This window comes from Equus quagga, unplaced genomic scaffold (genome assembly GCF_021613505.1).
Source record: "Equus quagga isolate Etosha38 unplaced genomic scaffold, UCLA_HA_Equagga_1.0 146_RagTag, whole genome shotgun sequence".
In the NCBI taxonomy this organism is placed as follows: domain Eukaryota; kingdom Metazoa; phylum Chordata; class Mammalia; order Perissodactyla; family Equidae; genus Equus; species Equus quagga.
The window spans coordinates 3631007-3649038 of NW_025796728.1; the positions used below are offsets into that span (position 1 = coordinate 3631007).

Genomic DNA, 18032 nt, shown 5'->3' on the forward strand with positions numbered 1-18032 from the left:
ACTTTATTTTTCAGTTTATATGTGTGTAATATGTGTCCCCATCATAAGAATCTTACTTTTTTTACTTCTTAATTTATACAGTAATTTTCACTTTTTTCTTGTGTATAGTTCTGTAAGTTTCAAAACGTGCATAGATTTATGCAGCCACCAGCACAATCAGGATACAGACCAGTTCTATCACCGAAAATATGTCCTCGTGTTGTTCTTTGTGCTCAAACCCACCTTCCCACTCCAAACCCCCGGAAACCACTGATCTGCTCTGCAATCCTACACTCACGCTTTTCCAGAATGTCGTATAAATAGAATCATGTTATCTTTGGAGACTGGCTTCTTTTGCTTCGCATGATACTTTTAAGAGTTATCCATGTTGTTACATGGATCAGTGGTTTTTCCTTTTCGCTGTTTAGCAGTTTTCTGTTAAATGGATGCACCCTAATTTGTTTATTCACTAACTTGTTTAAAAAAATTTTCTTTTAAAATTTATACCTGGACCCCAGGCTCAGGACAGTATTTTACAAACCAAGGTGGCCTCACCCCAAGCAGCCCCCAGGCCCCAGTGCCCCGAGTTTGGCCCAGTCCACCCAGCACCAGCTGCTTGCCGATTCCTGGCCAGGTCCTGAAGGACATTTTTCAGTTATATTGTCAGTTATGAAAATGATTGCTAAACATTCACTTAAAGTTTTTGTAAGAAGATTTCTCTAGGATAAATACCTAGATTCATAAGTGTATGTTTTATTTTATAAGAAGCTGCCAAACTGTTTTCCAGAGTGGCTGTATTATTTTCCTTTCCATCACAATGTATGTGAGTTCCACTTGCTCCACTGTCTCACCAGCACTTGGTATTGTCAGGTTGATTTTTATTGTTGTTTTTGTGTTGGCCATTCTGATAGACGTGCAGAGTATCTCATTGTGCTTTTAACTTGCATTTCTCTAATGACTGGTGACGAGCGTCTTTTAATGTGATTATTTGCAATCAGTAGATCCTCTTTAGTGAAGTATCTATTCATATCTGTTGCTCATTTTTTTCTTAGGTTTTATTTCTTATTGTGAGTTTTGAGAATTCTTTATATATTCTGGGAGCAAGTCCTTTTCTGAATATGTGGTTTGGAAATATTTTCTCCTAGTGTGTAACTTGTCTTTTCATTTTCTTCACATAGACTTTCACTGAGCAAATGTTTTTAATTTTGATAAAGTCTAATTTATCAAATTTTTTCTTGTATGGAACATGCTTTTGTGTCATATAAGAACTCTTTGCCATACCTATGTGCACAAAGATTTTCACTTGTAATTTCTCCCAAGACTTTTATAGCTTTCATTTTATTCTGATCTATGGTGAGTTAATTTTTGCGTAAGATGTGAGATATAGGGCAAGTGGATGCCCAGTTTTTTTTAGGACCATTTGTTGAAAAAACTATCCTTTCCCCATTAAATTGCTTTTGTAGCTTTGTCAAGATTTTATTGACCATATTCATGTGGGTCTATTTCTGGGCTCTTTATTCTATTCCATTTATCTATGTATCTTTCCCTCAACCAAAACTATGTTGTCTTGATTAGTATGGCTTTATATTAAGGCTAAACATCTAGTAGTGTGCATTTTTCAACTGTGTTCTTGCTCAAAATTTATTTTTCAGCTGTAGTACTTTGCCTTTCTATATAAGTTTTAGAATCAGCTCGTCACAAAATCCTGCAGAGATTTTGATTGGAATTGTGTTAAAGCTATAGATTAATTTAGGGAGATGTCAATTTGATAACCTAGCCGTAGTGAATCTTTCAAACTATGAACTTGGTTTATCTCTCCATTTATTAAATCTTCCATGATTCTTTTATCAACATTGTCATTATATAGATCTTGCACATATTTTGTAAGGTACTTTTAGAGCTATTGTAAAAGGTACTATTTTTAGAATATTGGTTTCCTATTGTTCATTGCTTGTTATGGTAAACAAAATTCTAAGATGGTCCCCAAGATTCTAGGCCCCTGGTGTACTCACCCTGTGTAATCTCCCTACCTTTGAATGTGAGTATGAACTGTGACTATGGTGGGATGGTCACTCCTGTGCTAGGTTATATCACACAGTTGACTTTAAGAAAAGTTGAGTATCCTTGGTAGGGTTAACCAAATCAAGCAAGACCTTAGATTAAATTTCTTTTCCTGGTTTCCTGAGAGTTTTTATCATGAAAAAGGTGAGTTTTATCAAATGCTTTTTCTGCATCTACTGTCTTGACCATATGGTTTTTCTTTAGTTTGTTAACCTGAGGATTACATTTATTACTTTTTGAATGTTGGACTAGCCTTGCATTCCCAGGATAAACTCTACTTTGTTGATTATTTTGTGTCTAGGTATGATTTTCTTTGAGTTTATCCTATTTGGGTTTTACTGAGCTTCTAAAGTCTGAATTTATAGCTTTCATTAGATTTAGGAGGTTTTAGTCATTAATTTTTTGATTTTTTTTTTTTTTTTGTAGAAGTGTTTCCCCTTTCCTTCTTGGATTTTAATGACATTGTTAGACCTTTTTTATAGTGTCCAACAGGTCCCTGAAGTTATGTTCTTTTCTTTCAATCTTTTTTCTCTCTGTTCAGGTTGTATAATTTCTGTTAATCTATATTCAGGTTCACTGACTCTTTCCATTGTCATCTCCGTTCTGCCACTCCTTGGCTCCTAAAAAATTATTTACTATGTTTTTCAGTTCTAAAATTTCCATTTGATTGATTCTTAAAACTATTTCTCTACTGAGAACTTCCATTCATTTCAAACTTGTTGACCCTTACTTCATGGAGCCTGGGTATAATAGCTGCTTTAAAGGCTTTGTCAAATAATTCCAACATCTAGGTCACCTCAGGGATGGTGCCTACTGATTATCTTTTCAATTAGGAGTTGCTAAGAATTTCCTGTTTCTTTGTATGTCAACTAATTTTGGATTATATCCTGGGCATTTTGAATATATTATGAGATTCTGGGCCCTGTTAACATTTTCTGGAGAATGTTGTTGTTTGTTTGTATAATTGTTTGTTTTCGTAGTCAATTGACCCAGTTAGGTCACAAGTCCAGTTATACCTTCTGTGGGCTTTGGTTCCAATGTCAGTTTAGTTTTCAAGGCCTTCAAAGTGCTATATGGATCCTCCCTACCTGGGCCACAGGCTACATTGTAGTTTACTTCTCAAAGCCTTTCTATTCAAATCATTTTTGTGTGTGCGTACCTGGGGGATAAGCCCAAGACTTCACATGCAGGACTTCATGCAGCTCTACAAGACTTTCTCCTTGAGCTCCCTCCTCTCTGTGATCTTCCTGGAACTCCAGCTCCCAGGGACCCTTTCTTCTGGTCTTCTGCCCAAAAAGCTGTAGTTTCAGTATCCTGTCACTGTCATATCCCACCTCTGGGGCAAATAGGCAACCTAGGCTGCTGCTGCTCCCACTGTTGCATGATTGCAGCTTCAGGCTTGGGACTCCTCTCCAGAGGAGGGTCAAGAGAGAAAACAACCCAGGGGAATTCCCTACTCTATTTGTTTTGCAGGGCCCCTCCTCCACATTACTCTGACCAGGGAGGGTAGTTTTCTTGGCCATGCCTGCCGTACAGTTCCATGATTTTGCTGCTCTGATGCTATGTGGGGAAATAGGGGTAGAAAAAGAAAAACACTAGAAAACACACTTCCTTATTAGTCATTCTTAAAAAATTGAGGTATAATTGACATATAACATTATATTAGTTTCAGCTGCACAACGTAATAATTCCATATTTGTATTAGACTTTTTTAAGCCTTGATTTCCCTTCCCAATCTGCCTGCCACTCTTTACTTTTTGGATACTGCAGATAGTTGCTTTATGTGTTCTGTTCACAATTTTTAGTTATAATCAGAGAGGGGATGAGGTGGAACATTCTTATTCCATCTTAACTGGAACTGGAAGCTTAGAATGTTACTTTTTACTTCTAATTAGAAGATACATAATTAGGCAGACAAACTAAACCCAATACCTTGACACAAATTTGTTGCCTGAATGAACGTGCCCTCTCCTTCAGGATTTCTTGTCTGTGCTTGTTTAACTTTACCTTCAAGGGGTTTCTCTTAGATGTAGTATATTCTCTGACATTTGGGGGATGAGGATGGAAGATAGCTAAATGGAAGAGATTTTGAACTGTCTGCATGCTTGGGACTCCAGATGTTTCACACCCTGGGGTTATGCATTGTGGCAGGGTTGGAACAGGTAAGAGGCATGTCTTTCTTTCATCCATTGGAAAAAGGGATGTTGTGAAAGGCAAGGTGGGAAAGGGAAACTGATGAGTCCCCCCTTGCATGTGGCCAGAAGTAGGTCAATTATAGAAAAGAGGGAATTGAGGATGTGGAAATTGATTCCTAAAAAGTGTCTCTGCATGTATACTCCCTTGGAAAGACTTTGTTTCCCTCTAGGGAGACACATGCCACACTTCAAAGAGAAGCAAACAGACCCGGCTGTTCTCCCGGTTCTACTGCTTAAATGATAATCAAACGTTGAAACAGACACATATAGGATAAGAAGGAACACATAAATGCGTATGCACATACACAGGTGATTGCATTAATACGTGGAATAAATATTAAGAACAGAAAAGTGCTGAGTAATTGTGCAGATAGAATAGCTAAATGTTAGAGGCTGGTGGGGCTAGTCTGTGGGAATGGTCTTTCACGAGAGATTTGTAGAAGGAAAGATCAATTACTTTTAAGTGAAGCTTCTCTCTGGTGAATAGGCAGTTACAGAATTAAAAATAAAAAAACAAAACAGAAGAAACAGTGGCCAGACTTTCCAATCCAAATAATAGTATTTTAATAAGAGTGTTTAATGATGATATTGTTATAATAGTAATAATAAAATATAGTACTTGCTGAGCACTTGTTGTATATGAAGTGCCATGTTAAGAGTTTTAGAGGCAGTATATCTTATTTACTCCTCACAGCGGCACTGTGAGGATTACGGTTTTTCTTCTGGTCATGGACTACATGTTTGTGTTCCCCCAAAATTCATATGTTGAAACCCAAACTCCTAATCGAAGGTATTAGAGGTGGAGGCTTTGGGAGGTAATTAGGTTTAGATGAGGTCGTGAGGGTGGATCCCCATGACGGGATTAGTGTCCTTGTAAGGAAAGAGGCTAGAGCTTGTCCTCCCTCTGTGGCACGAAGGAAGGCCATGTGAGGACATAGCCAGGAAGAGAGTCTTCACCCAAACCTGACCATGCTGGCGCCCTGATCTTGGACTTGCAGCCTCCAGAACTGTGAGAAATAAATGTTGGTTGTGTAAGCCCCTCAGTCCGTAGTGGTGTTGCAGCAGCACAGACTGACTGAGAGCCTTCCCACTCCAAAGTAATTTGCTTGATTACAGAGGTAGGACTGGGCAGAGCTGTGATTTGAACCCACTTGAATCTGGGCCTGTTAGAGTTCACAGACCCAGAAGGTCACTGTTGGAAAACGTAGCACACACATTTTAAAAGGAGAAAAGAGGATTTCTGTGTACATTTAACTTAATAGTATTCAAACTTAGCAGAAAATAGTGGTTCTGTGTACAAAGACTACTTACTTAAATAATTTCTTTCAAACATTTAATTAGAACAGATTAAAGATTAGACTTATATCACTAGACCCACACAAGAAGGGAAGGGTTTATTTTATACAAAAAGTACAGGTTGTATAGGGACATTTCGCTGTATACGTATATAGCACATCATTATATATACAAATACTGTTCATTAACCTTATAATTTGTTATTGGATAAACAATGTTACCTGCGCACACTCCAGTTGGCTTCTCTCTCTTTTCTTCCTCACGAGAATGTTCCTGTTTCTTGTTTCATAGTTGGCAGTTTGAATAAATCTCAGCACAAGAAAAAAAGTAACTATTTAGTTTAGAAGTGCTGATATTGATCTGGTTAAGAAGTCTGGAGTTTTGCTCTCAGTCTACTCAGACAAGATGTCAGAAATGTATGGCTTAATTTAGGCTAAGACTTTGCACTGAAAATAAGTCAGGCTGCTGGCAGGCTTCTAATTGAAGAAACATGTAATGCTCAGATCTGCCCGGTATAGAATAGTAGTGACAAAAATAAAGAGCTTTGAAATATTTTTATGTCATGAAGTCTCTTATTTTGCAAGTGAATTTACAGATGCAGACATGAATGTACTGACCTTTTACATATTTATTGCTGTTATTTGTAGCACATTTTTGCTATTTTTATGAAGCAAAGCAATCAACTCCAGTTGATTTGGCTGGAGACTTGATAGAAAGTAAAATGTAAGGGTACATACTTCCCAGCAAGAAAGCAACATCTATCCTTTAGAACCCTGTTCTGCTAAAATTAGTTCAAATGGACAGGGCAGAACGACAGAACATTTTATGTGAAATGTGGGGCTGATCATTTAAAATTCTTGGGGAACATTTGACCAGTTACTTCTGTCCACTGAATAGCATATAGAGGGTCTGAAAGAGTTAACGTTTTCTGAAATTGTCTAATATACCCAGCCAGTGGCCCCCTCAAGATCTGCCTTTTCACTCCATAGGATTTTATGAAATATTATTTGGGATTGTTCAGCTGTTTCCAATTTTTTTTCAATTTGGATTTCAGAGGACTCCCTGCTAAGTATAACTTTTGAATAGAGAGGATTTTTTCAGATTTTTATAGGATAAAATCTGAAGACTGGAAAACTTCTTGCTTAACTGTGAAACTCAGCCAGAAGATTAACATTTGAACATTATAACAAAACAAATAGTATCTTGTTGTTCTGATAGAAAACAAACTGTTTCATATGATTTAACAGGCTTGTTTAGAAGAACAAATTCCTAAAAAGACTTCAGTAAAAGAGAATTATTTCTATGTTTTTCTTGTTTTCTGAGAACTCAAAGAAATACATTCACCCCTTCATTCAACAGTTATGCAGCAGCAACTATGTGCCATTCATGCACACAAAAGATGTGTATGGAGTGCCTACTATGTGCGGGGGTTGTTTCAGGCACTGAGGATTAGGGAGCAAACAAGACAAAGTCTCTGTCCCCAAGGACTCACACGATGGAGAATTTGGTGATCCACTGGGGAGAGAAAAGGGTAGAAGGAATGAAGACAACCAGGTGTTTGGTTGGGAGGAGGTAGAAGGTGTGGGTCTCACTACTCACCAAGCTGTAGACCACAGGGCAAAGAACAGTTGGGAGAAAGACCCATTCGGACACATGAATTCCCTGGTTGCGTCAGGGTAGAGGTACCAGAAATTCAGGAGAGAGGTGTGAGCCGAGGGGAACAAGAGCCTGGGGGTCATTAGTGTATACACTGGGCTGAAATAAAAAGCATGGATGAGTGAACGTGAAGTGAAAGGAAGGAGACAAGAAGAAAGAGGACAAAACTTCAGGACATTTAAAGGGCAAGTTGCAAAAGCAATTTTGATGACGTGCGTCCTCATCTGAGACCCACAGGAGTGGTGGGAAATGGCTCAGCCGATTCGCCTTTAACTGTGGCACGGACTGAGGGATACTAAAGCTGCTCCTTCAGCACCTCTCCTTCGTCTCTCGTGTTTTTCTCTTGATTATGAAATAGGCCAGCACCCTGCTAGACTCAGGAGAGTTGTTTGAAAAAATGTGGTTCATTTTATTTCATAGGAGGATAGAAAATGCATATAGATAACCATTGTTTGGTTTAAAGATTAGATTTTATTAGTTTATAGCTCAAATTTAGGCTACAATGACAACTGTCATCTGGTTCTTATAGTAATAATAATAACAATAAAAAAAATAACAGCAGATTTTTATTGCACGCACGCTGGGTTCCAATTACTGTATTAAGTGCTTTATAGCTTTGTCTTATTTAATTTTTAACCCAACCTAATGAGTATAAGCTATTGTCCTTATCTTACGGATAAGGAAACTGAGGCTCATCATTTCAGGATATTTCCTGACAAAATAACCTTGATACTCCGTACAATTTTGAATGATAGGAAGATGCTTTCAGTAATGAAGAAAATACCTTAAGGGGCACTAAATTAGCCCAACCTTTGGCATTGCAGCTGGGAGTCTCATTAGGATTGGTATTATGAGCAACAAAATCAGCATGCTAAAAGTAATGTTTATTGCAGACAGGGGAATGGACTCTGAGAAATGAGTCTAATGAGATAGTGATTCGTGTCACTAATGTTATGTGTCCATTTTGGCATTTGGCATCCAGTGAGATGCCCAAAGGCAGTTATGTCTGGCAGGCTGAATTCTGGTCTATTTTTATTTCTACTTGTGATACTGTGCTCATTTGCCACCCGGTTTCTCCTCCCGTATCCTGTCTGTGTTCCTCCTTCTCAGCTTGTTGCCAGTTTATTACTTTCATGGTGTGATATGGGGCTATCTGTGTCTTTGCTCATCTCATATCTAGTACCTAAGCTTCCCAATTTCTTCCAGTCTTGGCGTGGTCCCTGAAGCGATATCAACTGAAATTCCTACAACCAGCAATCAGTAAATGCAATAGAGTGTCTTTTTTTTTCCTATACTTAAAAGTGTTGCAAAAGCTTTATTTTTTATTCTGTGCTATGCCTGATATAGGCCTAATAGATTGAACATGAATGACTAAAATACTTGAGAAATTTGTCACTGGGATCCTGGTCCCGTTGTCACCCAGTAGTTACCCTGAGGAACTCAAGGGTGGGTTTGGATATTCAACTGTTTTTCCAAATTGTTCTTTTTCCTTTTGTTATGTTAAGGAGATGCAGTCACCAACCACCCTGAACCAGACCAAGCCTCACCAGGAGAGCCACGCCTATGACATTTGTCTTATTTTTAACACTAAGATCTCCCCAGGAGGAACTTAGGCCTTATCAATGTAATCCGCAGTGTATGTGGAAGCATATTTTCCACCTGAGCCAGTGCAAGGGAATACCCTCCTCTCCCTTTTGAATATTCATCCCCCATCCGAAATAAATGTCCCTGCTTCTCTTTGTTCAGGGACGCCATGACTCTGGAAATGACTCCTCGTGGTCTCCTATTTACTGCAAATATACTTTACTTTGTGAGACAACTGCTTCTGGTGGAGGGTACCCACTTCGGTTTCCATAACACCATCTCATAATCTCTTTTGTACAGCGCAAATGTCATTAGATTTAAAAATAAAAATAAGCAAACAAAGGCAATTGGTCATTTAGGTTTCATCACATTTTAGGGGAGAAGTAAGTAGTTGAAAGTGGTCTAAGCTGGTGTTGTACGAGTGAGAGATGGTATGGATGAAGGATTGGGGGCAGTGAATGAAAGGACTGAATGAAGGATTTCTTGGCTGGAAGAATAGACTGGTTAGAGAGGAAATGAAAGCTGGGAAACCTGGAGGGGGCCTTTGAAGCTAAGAACGAGGAGTCTGCATTTGATAAGGAGAACAATAGAGAGGCCACTCGCGGGGAGGGATGACCTGGTCAAAGCTGTGGGTGAGAAAAAACATTTTTTACCAACTGATAAAACTGAATATGTACTGGTTTTGCATGCCTAAGTTGTCTATTAGATCCATTGTTGTTGCTGTGAGAAAGCCTGAAGGACATTACAATGGAAAATAAATGAGAAAAATCCATGGTTCTGAGATTTCTGAGGTTCAACACAAAACGTTACTTTCCTTCAAGCAAATTAAACACTGCTTCTCTTGTTCAAGGGGCAGGCGTCTTTTTGGTCTTGATAATTTACTTTTTAAAAATATGCTTTAGTTCCGAGTTTCATAGTATTATTTCTACAGGAATTTTGTTTACAACGTCAGTTACAACTAATAGGTATTTCTTTCCTTTCCATTATAATGAATATATTCTCTCTCTATTTTCCAACACATTATTCTTTCCATTAACATTTTATTTTTAACAAGTGTGAAAGTGGCTTCATTTTAATTTACTTTTTAGTAATATTTGTAAAGCATCAACATTTTTGTGTGATAATTGAAGTCTTCTTTTTTTCAGCTGATGCACAGAAATAAAATTGCCTATTATCTATACTGAAAAACTGATGCTTTTCTCATAGTTGTATTTAGTTATAAATTATAACTACATTGCAAGTGCACATATACAAATAAATAAAGTACTATTTTTATATATATATGAAAAACACTATTCTATGTTATTTAACATTAATGTTGGACTGTGATCCTTTATATATTAAGTTAAAATTTTTCTTTGCTATATAAAGAAAAAGTTATAGGAAACGACAATGGATGATGATACTCAGGTAACAGCTCTCATTGTGCTTCTGACAGAGAGCAAAGGTGTTTAAATGCCTTTTGGCTAACACCATCATGTTGACTCAGAGACCTATGAGTTGCAAACGTTGTATGCATAAAACTTTCACAGTTATAACTCAATCTCTTGTTCATTGATATAGCTTCATTTTATGCCTTTGTTCTTCCAAAATCATGAAGTGGAACCAAAGTTTAGGTCTGTGAAAGCCCAAGGATAAATCAAATATTGGAAGATCATGGTTGTTCGCACTAAGCACTGAATATTCTGAATGAGTCATTGTATAAACTGAACAGATGTTGGGAGCAAGTCGGCGTAATGTAATGAACCTCATTCTCATCATATATCACTCTTAGTGCCTCCAAGGGTAGATGTGCTTTTTAAAGAACCAATTTACTACTAGGAAGCGACATAAACATTAGGGAAAATTAGAGTACTACATTTAGTTCAATTGAGTATGTCAAATGACAATTTGAATAGCTCCTTTAAAATTCAGCTGTTGAAATTCTTCTACTTTTCTCCTTGCTCTTCAGGGAGGATACCTCATGCCAAACAGATGCAAAGTTTAGACTTCTCTCTCAAAGGCTCCCTAGAGGAAGCTTGAACCATATTCCTTGGCAAAGCCATTCCCTTCTCATACTTCTTAGGGACAGGAAATGTGTCCCTGCTTCATACAGCAGCATAGGCATTTCTTTGCATTAGTCCTTAGTGGAGAAGAAAAGGCATTTGGGCACCTTCCTCCATGAGGTCTCTCTTTGTGTGTCTGAAGAATATTATGAAGGTTAGGATCATGGAACCCGTATCATGAGGAGGTCCTGACACAATGCCAGATACACTTCTGGTGTGTTCTTCTTTGTGGTAGATTGTTCCTGGCTCCATGATCATACTCTTTGTTTCTGATATTAAGGATGTTCCCTTGGTGAGATGATGACATGCTTTCAGCTTGTCGTAATCAGTAGATTTTGATGGCAATATTTACTTATTTCTTTAGGTTAGAGTCCTTTGCTTTTTTCCTTAGTTTTTTGTGTTTGAGCTATTCTAACTGAAATAAATTATATCACTTAATATTTCCTCCTATTTTAGTTCTCTTCACTGTTCTTATTTAGCCAAGATAATTTAGAATTCCAATTCTTTGACAATCGTCTTGCTTTCTTAGAGCTTCTTTCTTATAGTATCCCAATTACTACTAAATAATAAAATGATCTTGAAGCCAGGACTGATCCTTATCAAACATCATTTAAAAACATTAGTCACAATATCAACATTTAAAACATACATACACATATATATATAAATATATACGTAATCACTCTCCTGAGATCTCTTATTGTCATCCAGTTTTTTACTGCATTGACAGTTGATTTGTTGATTTAAAATTGTACCCATCATTTTCCTTTAGCTAAAGAGTCTGTCAACTTGTTCTAGATTGGAGTCAGCAAACTATAGCCTGTGAGCCAGATACAGCTTGCAGCCTGTTTTATAAATAAAGTTTCATTGAAACACAGCCACATCCATCATTTATCTATCATCTAGGGCTGCTTTGGCTCTACAACAGCATAGTTGAACAATTGCAACAGAGACTGTAAGCATTCCAAACTTAAAAAACTTACCCTCTGGTCCCTTATAGAAAATGTTTGCCGACCTCTGTTCTAGATGAATTCATATTTGCTTAAGAGCATTGGATTTGACATTAAGAAAGCTGAGTTCCACTCCCGCCTCTCCATGCTAGCTTTGTGACCTTGGCCAAGTCATGTTGACTCTCTGGCCTTGATTTCCTCATCTATAGGCCGGGGAGGCAGGACTGTGTGATTGCCAGTCTCTCCCAGCTTTAAAATTTCAGAAATCTAATTAATTCTATTTTACCTAACATAATTTAAAGTTGTTTTTTTTCTTACAGATTAAATTTGGGGTTTGTAGTAATCCCTTCTGAGTATATAAGATACCCATCCAAATTTCCACTAAATATTTAAGGATATAAAAATAATAATATAGCTTACCTATATGAGCTCTATATGTGCCAAGTATGGAGACAAGTACTTTATCTTATCTTTTTAACCTTCAAACTACCTCTGCATAATGGGTGTGAGTGTTCACACCGATGGTAAGAGGCGGAACTGGGCCTTGAACCCAGTTCTAATGGTAAAGCTCCATGCTCTTTCCACTGAAGCAACACTGTCTCTTTTCATGTGTCACTTCTATTTTAATTCAGTCATTTGAACATGTGGTAGCACTTCACTCATCCAGAGGTTGCCACCTAAATTATTCAGAACACAACCAGTGATTAAAAAGTAAAAAAACAAGAAAGATTAACTACCAAATAGATGTTCACTTCTGCCATTAAAAATATTTCCCGAGGTCCTTTTTCCATAGCCTGTTCACTTTTACTTTTGAAATAAATCTAGAAACTTGCTCCTTTTGTTTCCCCAGATCTCTATAATTAATAGCAAACAAGTTGGAAATGGAGATGGATAAAACTATTGGTGCAGGTGTGTCTACACCGTAGAGATGTTGACGGCTGAGACTGCATTTAAGGAGGGAGGACAATACATAAATGGCAAGCACCTAAAGCAGGCAGCAGTCTTTAGCAGCTTAGCATAGGGACAAATTCACCCCAGCAACCTCCCAGCAGCGCTGGGAAATTTTTGCTGCTCATCCTAAAGACCTTGGAGCAGCAAGGAAATGTTAAAAATCAGCACACTCAATTTCAGAAGAGAACGAGTGTTCTATTTCACAGAACTTTAGTAAAATTATGAAAGCTACTAAGAATCTTAAATGGATATGCTTCAGCTATTAGAATATTTTGCTGTGTGGAATATTTCCTTCCTTAGAAATGCTGAACAAAGGAAATACTGCCAAGTCCAGATTATCTAAGAAAGCTTTCACCTATTTCATCTCACTTTTCTGCTCTCTGTTATTATCTTATTCATTGTTCACTCTTGAAAATAGCGCTCTAGAGATAAGTAATTACTTAAAAGTCTGCCTTCTCGGTTCCATTACCAGATTTTTTCCACACCTAATTAAATCTTAAGATTTTCTGTTATCTCTCTTTGTTCCCTATAGCTTTAAAGAAATTTTGTTTTCCTTTTATTCTTTTTTTTCAAAGTAGAAGCCCATTTTTTTCCCCTCAGTTTTTAAAAACCACCTTGCCCTGATCCATTGTGTATCACTGATTGTAAAGTTAATCTTATAGAAGGTAAACTTCTTTCTTCTCTCGCCAGACTTTTGGTGGGGGGAGAAGGGGCGGGAGGGGAGGAGCGGATTTGCTGGCTCTTTCTGTTTCTCTCACGTGCTCAATTCTTCCTTTCTTCTTTCTGAGGCACAGGCATTTCTGTCCCTGTTGACTCTCTAACCCAGCACTTCTAATTGACTACTTTGAGGAATATTTTAACACCTCACACGTTTTTTGAGGTAATATTTTATGCAATTTATTTTCGGAAAAATGTGCTAGAACTACTTGTGGAAGCTAAGAGATTTAGGAACATTGGACTAATTTATCCCTCATAACTCTGTGTGCAAAGGCTGGGAGGGGGAGGGTTGTTGTCCACTGATACCCCAAGCCTGTTGCAGTATACTTCCTTAAAATAAATACCTTCTTGGTTTGGCTGCCTATATTATGATGTCGATTTAATAATGTCAGTAATAATAAAGAAGGTTAAATTTATCGAAAGCTCACTTGGCATCAGATACTGTGCTAATGGTTTACACGTATCATCTCAGTTAATCTTTGCTACAATTCTATAAGGTAGATACAGTATTACACACAGACTTTAGAAAATAAATGGGCTCTATTTCAAAGATATGTTTGCAAATCAGTTATTTCAAACATGAAAGATATCATAGAAGAATGGAGTGGGTACATTTCTAGACTGGGCTGGATTACCGAAGCCTGTCAGACTCATAGCTGACATGTGTAAATGAATGTCTCTGTGGGAAGGTACACCCAGAGTCCTCATTGGGATGTGATGGACCACTTTCTTCCTGGGGGCCTAACTTTCATACCAGGCACTGGACTTTATTCTCAGATTCGTCCTATGAACAGATGGACAATGGGAATGAAACCTCCCCAGTTTCAAATCATCTGTATTAGTTATAGAAAACTAACCTGCTGTAACAAAAGACATCCTGAAACACATTTTATTTCTCTAAGTGGTAGATCCAAGATGAATTTTCCATTTGCTGGGTCAGCCTTGCCCTATGAAGTCATCAAAAGACTTGGGTTCCATCCATTTTTTGCTTCACTAATCCCTAGACTGTGGTCCTTATCTGAGTGATTGAAACTAGCTGAACCCTGTATCTGTGCTCCAGCTTGTGGGAGGGCAAAGAGAGGAAGTGCATGGCAGCAAGTCCCTTTTAAGCAGGTAAAGTAGGAGAAGAATTGGCTTATGTTATAGGGTGGAGAACTCAGTAAGATGGCCACACTTAGCTACGAAGAGCCTGGAAAATGTAGTCATTAGCTGGGCAACCATGGGTGCACCTTAAACTCCATTACTATGAAAGAGGTGGAGAGTGCATTAGGGTGAACAACCAGCAGTCCCTGCTCTATCACAGTGGTGGTTGCCGTGTCTAGACAGTGACTCCAACAGCATGGAATTTGGTGGGTGTGGCAGAAGAGATGTGAGTGGAGGATGGATACAGTGGTTATGATTTGAGAGGTGATGGGAGGCTGGGACCCCTGCCATTGTAACTTTTCAGGACTTGTCACAAGCTTTCATTTCCATCTCACCCTCCCTGTCTTTCTTTTTCCTCTGGAGGCCTGAGGGCAGGGCTGGCTTCATGTGCGGGTGACCTGTGCAATGGTACAGTGCCTTGTGCTCAGAGGGTTCCAGGCTTGGTTTAATGCTCTGCTGTTGCCATCTTGAATTCTTAATAACTTTATCTTTAAACTTGTGTTTTTTGAGTGAGGTTTGGAGCGTGTGTGTAAGCAGCAGAGATATGTTAGGTGGTAGTGTGTGTACACGAGGGCACATGCCAACCAGCACAGCTGGGTGGTGTGGGTGCTGAGCAACCCAAGGCACTTGTAAGTGCCTCAGGACTCTCTGGGACTCCACAGAGCCCCAAGGTAGTGGACTTGGGCCCATGGGGTCATGGTGGCCTCACAACCACAGAAGCAACAGCAGAAGCAGCAGGAGTGGCAGTGGTGGCCTTGGCCCCGGGGTGGAGGAGGGTTCCACATGGGGACCTGTGGGAGGCTGGCCTCGCCATTGTCCCTGGAGCCCATCCATGTGGCATCTGCACAAATATTAACTCTCCAGCCTGAACCTTGGGACAGGAGCCGCTGGCACTCCGACAACAGAATTTGTTAGTAAATTATTACACAATAAATGCATACACATGAACAATGCAATAAAGCATTTATCAGGGAGTCACTAGAATTCCTCAAAGAGTTTAGAATCTTTGGTATTGAATACTGAAACGTTGCAAGATGAATATCCACAGGCTTGGAAGTAGAAATTACATTTAACCACTGTCAGTGGAAAAGAACATTACTTTCGCGTGAACTTCAGATGAACCATTTATTCACAAGGAAGACGATATAAAATGAAAATTTTTCTTAAAATTGACAATACAACTATAGAATGTATAAACAGGCATTCTGAATGGTATATAATTTTTGATGCCATTTTTGATTTCTTGAATGACCTCCACAATTTACCAAAAATTTCAGAAGAAACATTAAAATGCCATTGTATAAATTTATGTTTAAAATTAAATTCAGATTTACACAAAACTAATTCACGTGAAGAGTTAAACATTTCATTAGATTTGCTCCATGAGGATCATCAGCTCTAGATATACTAAAATTTGTATTTTGAAATAATTTATCAGAAATTTATCCCAATGTTGTCACAACCTATAACATACTCTTAGTTCCAGTAGAAGTTGCATCAGAAGAAATATTCTGTCAAAACTAAAATTTAACAAAAATCTTTTGCAATCTTGCATCTTTGTAGAGCTGCTGATGCCATTTTCAATTATATAGATTGAAAATAATGTTGCTAAAAATCTACTTTTGATGACTTAATAAATGAATTTGCAGAAAAATGAGCCAGAAAAGTCTTATGATCAATCAAGATGTCACATTAATAATGTACTATTTGTTGTATCGTATTAAATTCTGACATAAAATATTATTTTTTGTGCAATTTGTAAGTTTATGTTGTTCTTCATGTGTCCCTATTACTGTGATTATGTTTTATAAGTAATAAAATATTTTTAGAGGAAAGAATGTTTATATTTTAGTATCTTTAAAGCACTTCTTTTCTTACTAGGGCCCTGCATCTTCATTTTCCACTGGGCCCACAAATTATGTAGCTGGTCCTGGCTGTGGGCCTAGCTATCTACTCAGCCTTCTGCAGCTACCTGTTTGCTGCCTTCGCTATGCCTGCTACTGAATAGCTTGAAATCCCATAGCTTCTTCTTTGCCCTCAATCTTATAGCTCTTTTGAGGTCTTTAAGGGATTTCGGTTACCAATGATAAATGAGAAAGAGAGGAAGTCAAGGCCTAGTTCTTCCTCAGGCCACTGTCCTCTTCTGTTTCTTTGCTCAGTTCTTGCCTTCTGGGAAAGTCAAAAGCACGGGTAGCTGACAGCTAAAACACACAGCTAGCTCTTGGTTGCACAAAGACTTGATATCAGATTCATTTACATTTTAGAGCATCATTCCTGAGCCTTTTGAACGCTCATTACAGGAGCAAAATTGAATAGCAATTTCCCCCAGTGATCTCGTACAGTATGGCCAAGATGCCTACCCCCTGGGCTCTTCCTGCAGTAGAACTGAGTGAATCAGGCTAGAACCAAGGCTTGTGACTGGAGAGTTTCCAAACCACAGCATCTCCAACAGAGGTGGGAAGAGGGAAGAGGGAAGAGGAGGGCAGTCAGCGGGTGGGAGAGAAGGCACACTTGTTTGAGCTAATCATTTGCAGGTGGTTGTTTGTATGTAAGAGTCACACAAAAAAATGAGTCAACAACATCAAAGCATCTGTGGTAGGCAGGATAATGGTCCCCCAAAGATGTCGATATCTTAATCCCTGGTATTTGTGAATATAGTAGGTTACATGGCAATGGGGAATTAAAGTTGAGGATGGAAATAAGGGTGCTACTCATCTGACCTTAAAATAGGGAGATTCTCCTGGATTATCTGGGTGGCCCCAATGTAATCACCAGAGTCCTTAACAGGGGAAGAGGGAGGCAGAAGAGGAGAGTCAGAGATGTGATGACAGACACAGGATCAGAGAGATGCTGCGTTGCTGGCTTGAAACATGTAGGAAGGGAGGCACGAGCCAAGGAATGAGGTCAGCCACTAGAAGCTGGGAAAGACAAGGAAACAGCTTCTGCCCTAGAGCCTCCTGAAAGGAACAGCCTTGCCGGCCTCTTGATTTTACCCCAGCGAGACCCATGTCAGGCTTCTGACCTGCAGACCTGTGGAGAATAAATTCCTGCTGTTTTCAGCTATCCAGTTGAAGGATAATTTTTTTCCAGCAGCAATAGGAACCTAATACAGCACGCTTCAGTGTTTATATTAAAAGTGTGGGCTCTGGAGTCAAACTGCTTGGGTTTGGGTTAAGTAGCTCTGCCACTTGTTAGCTGTGTTAATAGGGGAAAGTTACTAACCTTTCCAAGACTTGGTTTCATCCTCCGATAAATGAGGTTATCATCTCATAGCTGTGTTCCAAGGAAAAGTGAAAGCGAAGCCTTTAAGACATTGCCTGCTAAATAGAAAGTATTAGCTTAAACAAAGTCTTGGATGTCTGATCCTGGATGAAATTTTTAGTGAGGCAAAGGACTTCCCCTCCTCTCTTATTCCTCTGAAGTTCATGGCTGCCACTTCTTTGGCCCCTGCTGAC

The 18032-nt window shown here is 38.6% G+C and overlaps 1 protein-coding gene across 3 annotated transcripts in view; it reads left to right on the top strand.

Annotated features, from left to right (window-relative positions):
• Positions 1–18032, top strand: part of CORIN (corin, serine peptidase) — a 210588-nt gene that overhangs the window by 94341 nt on the left and 98215 nt on the right. The gene's annotated exons all lie outside the window — the stretch shown is intronic.